Source organism: Octopus bimaculoides, chromosome Z (assembly GCF_046866305.1).
Source record: "Octopus bimaculoides isolate indiv1 chromosome Z, ASM4686630v1, whole genome shotgun sequence".
Taxonomy (NCBI): Eukaryota; Metazoa; Mollusca; class Cephalopoda; order Octopoda; family Octopodidae; genus Octopus; species Octopus bimaculoides.
In genome coordinates this window covers 25,460,961-25,470,546 of record NC_142944.1, presented here as the reverse complement: position 1 = coordinate 25,470,546, position 9,586 = coordinate 25,460,961, and positions in this window count along the sequence as shown.

Sequence of the window (9,586 nt, the reverse complement as noted above, 5' to 3'; positions counted from 1 at the left end):
TGAACGATATAGTATGATGAAATATAACGTAGGGTTACATAAAGACATGTAAAGAGTAAGAATACAAAAACAATGAAAACAAAAATGCAAACGAAGATTCACCAGATTCACCAAACTTCTAAGCACTGCTCGTGGAAATTCCACAAAACTACGGTTTTGATTACTAGGGTAAGTGCCCTCTCCTCGTTCACTTCTGTCAACCTACAGGCGCATGCTTAGAACTGATCCGCTGACTCAAACCAGTCGTGCCATATTCACTCACCTTTTAATAAATCTGATGGGAAGCAGCACTCTCTTCTCTACCCTTACTTTCCTTTACCAGTGAAGCTTAAAAAAGTTAATGAAGGTTTAGCCAAAGAGGAAGGAATCTGTCTTCAGTCCTTTCAATCTAGGTTATCACACAACCTCTTTCGCTAAAGCCACCAGATACATAAACACTACCTGTCCTTCCAGGGCAAGGAAAAGGGGTAGGGTGATCTTCACAAAAGACTTATACGACAGCTCAATCCTTCCTATACGCGATAGCAGGTGTCCGAAATAAATCCGTATGTCAGCTATGCCCGGAACCTGGGTAAGTTCGTGTAGAAAAATTTTGTCGCTTTGTGTGCGTCTCGGGTAGGTCGGGCTGACGACACTTCCATGCTTGTAGAATTTATCTCGGGCCGGCAATTCTACCTCTGGCTAGAGATTTCTGGGAATTATCTAAAGCAGTATGGCCAGAAATTTCTGGGAATTATCTAAAGCAGTAACCTAAAAGTCCTTCGGAAGAGATCAGCCGGCTGATTCTTTTCGACACCGTAAGTCACATTTATAGAAATCCACAATAGAACTTCTCAATGAATGCATTGCTCAACTAACAAAGGCCTGCAAGTGTCTGACGGCACTCCAGGTGCTAGGTGCTGAGCCTTGGTTTGCGCTTGATCCCCGAATGCAGCTCAGTCGAAGAGATGAGCTGCGGAAAAGCGTGTCTGACAAACAATTACACGTACTCACCGATAAGAAGTAGTCAGCTCCTGCTTTCTTTTATCCATCTCGAAATGATGACAGGCAAAGCTGCCCTTAGCTGGATGTGAATACACAACGTAGAGAGTAGGAAATGTCGCTAAGCATTTTCACCGACGCACTAACGATCTAAATAGTAATACATTTAATTTCTTGGAGTAACTATTCAATGCTAGATCGTGACTTCGACGATACCAGCCTACAGTGTTGTTTTATTGTTTACTCTATTCCTCCTCAGTAAACACACACAGATGATTTTAGTTTTCGTTTGAAGAAATGAGTATGATGGCTCACATCATTTGTCAATTTGTCCTATCACTCTTCCTGTTTCCCTCTCTTGCTTCAGTATCAATTTACTCTAAATGATTTCATGAAGTAGCCACTCGATGGTGGATCATGGAGACGATAGGCTCTCCGTTCTCTTTACACATAGAATATTGTTCACCCCTCTCCATAGAGCGGATACGACTATCTAATTTACCAACCAACACTTCCATTTTATCAGTACTAACGATATAAAATTCCTCAACTCCTATCTTAATACTTTCCCTGTACCACATCGCTCCCAGCATAGTTCAGTTGCAACTCCATTCCCGTGATAGGAGGCAAGAAATCGTACGGTAGGATTGAAGATATCTGTTCATATCCAAAAATGTCGGCAACCACACAGATCATTCTCGACGAGACGGGTGTTCTTTTATTGTTTTTGGACACACTGCAAACTGAAAAGCAAAATCTATCAAAGGGCGGATGAACTCAGGAGAGTCAACGGGTCCCCAAATAGTATTTTCTTGTTAGTATTGCTACTGATGACGCGATTGTTTGTTATCATAATTTTGTACTCTGTACTACTGACTTATGACAATAACAATAATAAAAATGTATACCCGAGACATAAAACTTTAGAGGCTACCTTTTTGTGGTTATGTCTACCACAATGGGAGAGACATCTCTCTGAACTTGGTTGGGAGCTTCCTAGGGGATGATGTCTCGATAAAGTACCGATGGTTGTAAAACCTTGACACTATTGTTCTCTTTATAAGTGAAATGCCAAATAAATTTATAATGCGTTACTGAGTAGCAAGTATGGATTGAATAGAGAAAAGATATGGTATGCGCAAACTCTATAAGGAATAATGATAAGGTAAAGATACTGTAAGATGTAATAATTCAATGTAATCATGAAATTGGACATTGAAAGCTGGAAATAAAAGCTCTGAATAAGAAAGTAAAAACCTGCTAAATCATAGATATTGAATGTTCTGGTGATGAAAGAGAATTGAAGCAGGTCAGATATGATGATTTGTAGTCGTAAATAAAATAAAACTGTAGTTATTTTGAATGGTGAATGCTGTACCTGTTAGTTGGAGCCTAAAGTAATATCAGTATCAAACTCGCAAAGGGAACTGAAACGATAAGTAAAGAAGAAAGAGCATCTACAGAAAACAGCGATGCTTGGAACTGCACAAATCTTCCGTTGAGTTGTCAAAATCTAAGTAAAAAGCGTTTCATTAGTCCACTGATTGCAGACAGCTAATACCATCTTACATTCTCCTACGGTGATGTTGTGTTAACTAACAACTACAATCATTCCTTCTCTGATACAAGGATCCGAAAATTATTCAGAACAATTCAAAAGACAAAGTACAGCGGGGATTTACTTGAACACGTATAAACAATAAAACAATTAGAATTAAAAAAATAATTATAGCAAAAACATTCCCCAATAGGCGACCAAGGAATCTCACCAGGATACTAAGGCAGGTATACCTCCCTTCTGCGTACTTTTCAGCTTGCAGGAGCATGCTAAAATAGGCCCATTCCCTCGAGCCATTCTCGCTACGTTCACCTACCTTTTCATAAATTTTCTGCAGGCTAGTACCTCACTCACTACCCACAGTTTGTTTTTCAAGCAGAACTTGAAATGTTCAACGAGGGTTTGGCTGAAAGGTATAGTGCCTGCACAAGTCAGAAATGCTTGAACACTGTAAGAGCACGAGCAGAACAGCTCTGTTGCTCTAGACGCGGCTGATAGTACTACGAAACTTGTAGAATTTCTATGGGACCGTCAATTACCCCTCATAGCATTGCCAGTCAAGGGATTTCTGGAAAATATCCGAAATCTTCAGGAAAAAGACAAGGCGGTTGATTTTTATCTACGTCTAGTTTCTTCCCGAGGACTAATCGCATCACCCAATTAGCGTAGAATTGTGAGCTTCTGATGTACTCTAGTTGCCGTATGCTCTGCTTCGGAATACGCTTGATCTAGAGCTGCAGACCTATCAAAAGGACGAGCTGCGTAAAATTGCATCTGGCAAACAGCGATTATCCATACTCACCATCAAGAAAACTTTTGATAGTAAGCAGGTGTTCGAAGTCCTCTATGTAGTACTTCTTGACAACAAATGTAGCGTCTAACCAGCGAAACATGACCTCTCCGCAGAAGAGCAAATTTTAATTTTCACTATAAACCTGACCAGGTACGTCAAAATGTAGACGAAATTCTCACTCCAGAAAGGGACAATAGAAAGATTAAGTCTATGCGCTTCAAAAAGGAACGTAACCTCAACATGTTATTTTGTCTGTTTTGAATGACGAAGGCAATAACAATTTTCTAGTTGGCAAAGGAGGACTATTTTAACTCATTGATTCTTAACCGGTGCACACAATTATATTACTGCTTTCCAGGCTGTTTTTATAGGAAGTCTGTTAGTTCTGACAAATCTTGTTTTCAAAGTGAACAAACTGTTGCGCTCTTCTCAAGTTCTTATATTTTTCCACTAATATTTTCCTTCAATTTTAAGAACAGGTTGCGCAAGTGGGATCTGGCATTCTTTTTTAAAATAATTGCTGGAGCTGGTCTTGTTGTATCTGACTGCTTCAGATAATTGAGTATTAGCGGTGAAATAGTTATCAGCTGTATTCTTCACTATATTCCTTCGTATTCTTGCTATGTTTCTTGCTGTTGATAGTGTTGCGAGTTGCGTTTGTAATGACGGTGTTTCTAAATGCCACAGTGAATGTCGTAGTGATAATGTTGGTGATGGAAGAGATGGTAGAGTTTCCATTTGGGCTATTTGAAAATACGATGTTGTTTTTTGCTGATATAATTAAGCTTGTTGATATTTCTACTGTCGGTTTTTTTCGTATTTTGATGCTATTCTTGTTCATGGTGGTAATGGTTCTATTGTGTTTGCTATTATTATTAGGCTACATTTTGTTGCCTTTAAAACAATATCATCGCTATTACTACAAGAAGATACTTCTTATAAATTACAACTAAACTTTTTTTATCAAAGTGTTGCCATTATGAGGGCAGTTGCTAAGGTCCATGAAATTACTTTTAGGGTTATTTCCTTGGTTTCAGTGTGTTTTCTCACATTATGCTGTTTAACCAGCGAAGTGAAGTTCTTACAATAACAGTTGTTAAATTTCAGGGTACTTCTATTGAGTTGACTTACACTGGTATATTAATCTTGACATTCATACTACATATTAATAGCATTAATATTGTTATTAATGTTTTTATTAATTATATTAATCATTTAAGGCTGGAAAATAAAAAGAAATATTTCAAATGTACTGAAGGATAAATTTATCTTTCAATACATGATATATAAAATGCAATAGGGTTCTTAATGTCAGGGAAAGTGTAGAAACTTCGGCATAAATATCTGTGAGCTATATTTCTAAGTCTTCAACACACATAAAACTGATGATATGTTTGGAGTTGGTACCACAAATATAGATCACGCTTGTAAGGCACCAAAATGGTTGATGGCTAATGACTTTGCAATCAAGGGTTTCTAACAGCGGTGTAGTTCCATATGAAACATTTGATATGAAAGGCAAAACCAACGTCACCTTTAGGGTTCAGTATCCAAAAATTGGTTAAAATAAATTTCAGATATAATTCAGCAAAAGCTGCGGTGCCTACCTAACACACACACACACACACACACACACACACACACACACACACACACACACACACACACACACACAAGCCCGCACAAAAATTCAGAATTAACTAAGATATTCTCTCTTTTTGCTCCTTATGGAACATAGGGCCTCAACAGTTATTTTCCACTTTTTGCAGTCATTGGCGTGTTTCTTGGTTGCTTCCCATGTCAGGCCGGTGGTCCTGAGCTCGTCCACAATGCTCCGCTTCCATGTCTGCTTCGGGCGTCCTCGCTTCCTTTTCCCCTACGGGTTCCAGTTAAGTGCTTGTCGTGTCACATTTGAGGGTTCTTTCCGCAGTGTATGCCCAATCCATCTCCATTTCCTTCATCTAATCTGAACATGTATGGGCTCCTGGTTGGCCCTTTTCCACAGGTCGGTGTTTGGCACTCTCTCGAATCACTTCTGATGGAGGATCTGCCGGAGAATTTGTTGATGAAGGTCTGGATCTTCTTGTAGTTGCTGCAGGTGGCACTCCGTGTTTCAGAGCCGCACAAAAGCACAGATTTTACGTTTGAACTAAATAAGCGGAGTTTAGTTCGAGTTGAGATGGCAGTGGACTTCCATATCGGCCGAAGAATAGCGAAGGCTTTCCAAGCCTTCTTGCTTCTTGTAGTGATGTTCTCATCTGATCCACCTGATTTGCTGATCTTGCTGCCAAGATAGACAAACTCGCTAACGTTCTCCACTGGTGTCCCCTCGATTGTGATTGGCTCTTCCTGCTTGTTGTTGATACGCAGCACTTTTGTCTTTTCCACTCAGCATGAAGTTTCTCTCAGGTGGTCTACCTTATCTTGCATGTCTTGTAGGCGATGTGACAGTAGCGCGAGATCATCTGCGTAGTCCAAGTCCTCCAGCTTGTTCATCAGTGTCCACTGAACATCTTTCCCGGAGGTAGCGTGGGCCGTCCTGGTGACCCAGTCCAGCACGGCGAAGAACAGGAGCGGTGACCTCAAACAGCTCTGTCTTACTCACTGTATTTTTAATCTTAGCAGTAAAGCTCTAAAAGATCCTGTTATACAAGGTACTAGTAAGATGAGATGCAACTGTGTGTGTGATATTTCAAGGTTGTCAGGCAATCTTGTCCTTTCTCCCAAAACAGAGAGTAAGATAACCACGTGGATCTCGCTATTGCACTTTTCTACCATGTTCGCATTGTCATATGTATGCCCTCTGCAGATACTCAGAGAAACAGGGAGCAGTTTATTTACAATATATGTAGCTGTAAACTGCAAGTTTAAGAAATATGTCATTCATCCCATATCTAACGTCATTTAGATTAAAATTATTCAACAGAAATGTTCACCCAACGTACCTGCCTACGTTGGGTGATGCTACATCCACAGTAACTGCAAAATCTTTTGATGACGTACTTTCTAGAAAAATATGTTACTTCAAATGCTAAAACATTTTGAGATACAAAACTTGAAGACATTCAACGTTTTCCTAGAATAATATCACGTGGAGTACATTTTTTTATGGATATGATCCAATTTGACCGCAGATCGATTAGGTCTAAGAAATTTCCATTGTTTAAATTTCCAATTTGATGTAATGATCAACTGAACTCTGAAGTGACGTCTCCAGCTTAATTAAAGAACAACACATTCTTCAAGACGTTGTGCCATTTTACTGCTTTAGTTTGGATTGTTGTTACTTATAAAAAGCTAACTTCCTGGATAAAAAACATATTTGAAGCTCTCTCCATAAGGTAATATAAAATTCTTTGTAGCTTTTGCAGACTTTGAAACTAAAGAATTATTGATGAGTCATGTAAGTTACCATGGTAAACTGTACAACTCTTTCTTTTGGCTGTAAGCAAGCCAGTTTCTCTGATGTACATCATTAGTATCATGAAATTTTAAGACACTTTCTGCAAAACGTTGTTTACGTCCTTTCAGAATCGTTTGTGTGTGAGATATGTTGTGAGACATGTTTACTTTAGAAGGAAATTAATTTGTAACACATCTAATGTGAAGGCCAATACTTGACTTAATATCTAATATTAGAACATATATATATATATATATATATACATATATGTATATATATATCATACATTATAATATCAAGGGCTATTACTGTGTGTAAAAGCCACACGCTTTAATGTGACTCTGAAGTCAAACTGCTTCAAAAAGTATACACACTCGCTGACATCGAGGGAATGAAAACTAGGAGAAATTCCTTCAACCAAAAAAGGTTCAGTGGTATACCATAAATGATTTCATGGTCACCATGTATTACCATGTTCTCCACTCATCAGTACGAACATACTGGGGAAACATAAATATAAAAACATCTTTGCATACTAGACGAACACAACGCATCCAGTAGAACATGTACAAATGTTTACACTTATAAATCCAATTAAAGAGATCTCTGCCTAGTTCATCTCGCCACGTGTGTATAATCGAAATAATTCAGGACTGAATATATTCCGGTTCAATATTTGTAAATAAAATATAAGGATAAAATCTATATAAGATATTATCGAGCAGCCAGCGTGTAAACCAATTAAGGAAAAAAATTAATACAAGGTATCTAATTTTTTCCTTTATATATTTTTCCCGGTTATGATGAATGGAAAACATGGTAGTACATGGTGACCACGAAATCATTAATGACAAACGACTAAACTTATTCTATCCAAGGAATTTCTCCTAGTTTTCATTCGGCGTAGTTTGACTTTAGAGTCCCATTAAAGCGAATGGCTTTTATGCACAGTAATAGCCCTTGTATTTTATATATGAAGGAAAAGATTAGATACCTTGTATCAATTTTTCCTTAATTGATTTAGGCTACTCGATAAAACCTTATATTGACTTTATCCTTATATATATATTTACTAGATTGCCATATAACTGTCTTCAGCTACAGCTTCATTTTCCAAACTGATCTTCAAAAATATTGATGAGTTGCTTGAGATGGTGTAAGGGTAGAACATAAAGATTGGATTGGATAAATGTGCAAGCGAACGTGTATATATATATATATATATATATATATATATATATATATATATATATATATATATATATATATATATATATATATATATATATATATATATATATATATATATATATATATATATATATGTATATATATATATATATATATATACATATATATATATATATATACATACACACACACACACACACACACACACACACACATATATATATGTGTGTGTGTGTGTGTGTGTATATATATATATATATATATATATATATATATATATATGTATATACACACATATATACTAATATATATATATATATATATATATATATATATATATAATCAGCTATTCTGATTATATGTCTGTGCACACGTTTGAATGTGGTGTGTGCCAGAGGGTTTTCAAATCCAATGGGGGTCTTAAAAGACATGTTAGGATCCACAACGAGCAGAACTTACTTGCAGGTATTGGTAGTGCAAATCAGAGGTGCAATCTGTGTGGGTGTTTTTTCAAAACACTGTCTGGTTTAAAAAGCCACATCAGACGCCATGAAAGGGCTAAGGTGTAGGTGCAGGAGGTGGTCAAACTCTGTTTAAGGAGTAGACAACCACTATATATATATATATATATATATATATATATATATATATATATATATATATATATATATATATATATATATATATATATATATATATATATTTATATATGTGTATATGCATGTATGTATGTACATACACACGTTCGCACACACATTTATACAATCCAGTGTATATCTTCTACACTTTCACCATCTTATTCATTTCCTGAGTCGCGCAAAGAGATCCACAGTGTCCCGTACCATCACTTAACAGCAAGTGTTGCTCTTAAAACTTTCACTAGCCATGCAGCAGCACTAAAACTGATTAATTCTTGTAAAGCATCCCAGGAGCCCTCCCCATCTCCACTCTCGCTAGGAGCAAAAAAATATATGCTTGTGCACTATGCGTATGGTGGCTGGATATCGTGAGTTTGTAACTAAACCCACAATGTTCTACGTGACTAACATTGGATTCTCTTTTCCTTTCCTCTCATTCTTGTTAATGTTAATAGGATAACAGTAATTAAGTTAAAGGCATTACCGGTATTGTCTGATTTTCATTTTCTCCGAGCAGTTTCGTGCTTCTCTCAATGCTAAGTTTATAACTAGATCGTAATCATAGAATAATAATTCCCATAAAGATGCCAATATTAAGTGTGTAGTACTTGCTCGTAAATTTCCTTGCCTAACTTTATGGATACTGATCTAGACATAACATTACTAGTTCTTTCATACATCTTGGAATACGACAATTTAATACTTTTGTTGGAGAAACTGTTCTTAAAGAACTGCATAGTATTTTGAATGAAGCCCCCAAATCATCAAAGCAAGATCACGAAAGCCTGACTTTATAAAGATATAACAATTCAACCCTTCTAATCAACCTTTCCAGCATTATATCTTCTGAAATTTCAGTTCCTTCATGAGGCCCTATTATTGCCTTTGTCTCGCCGGAACCTCAAATCTCCTTCTTTAGATGTGATCACAAACTTCACAACATTCCGGCAAGAAGTTATTCCACCCATTACAATATTCATCCTATATCATCTTCTTTCTCCTACTCCTTGCTTTAACTCCTG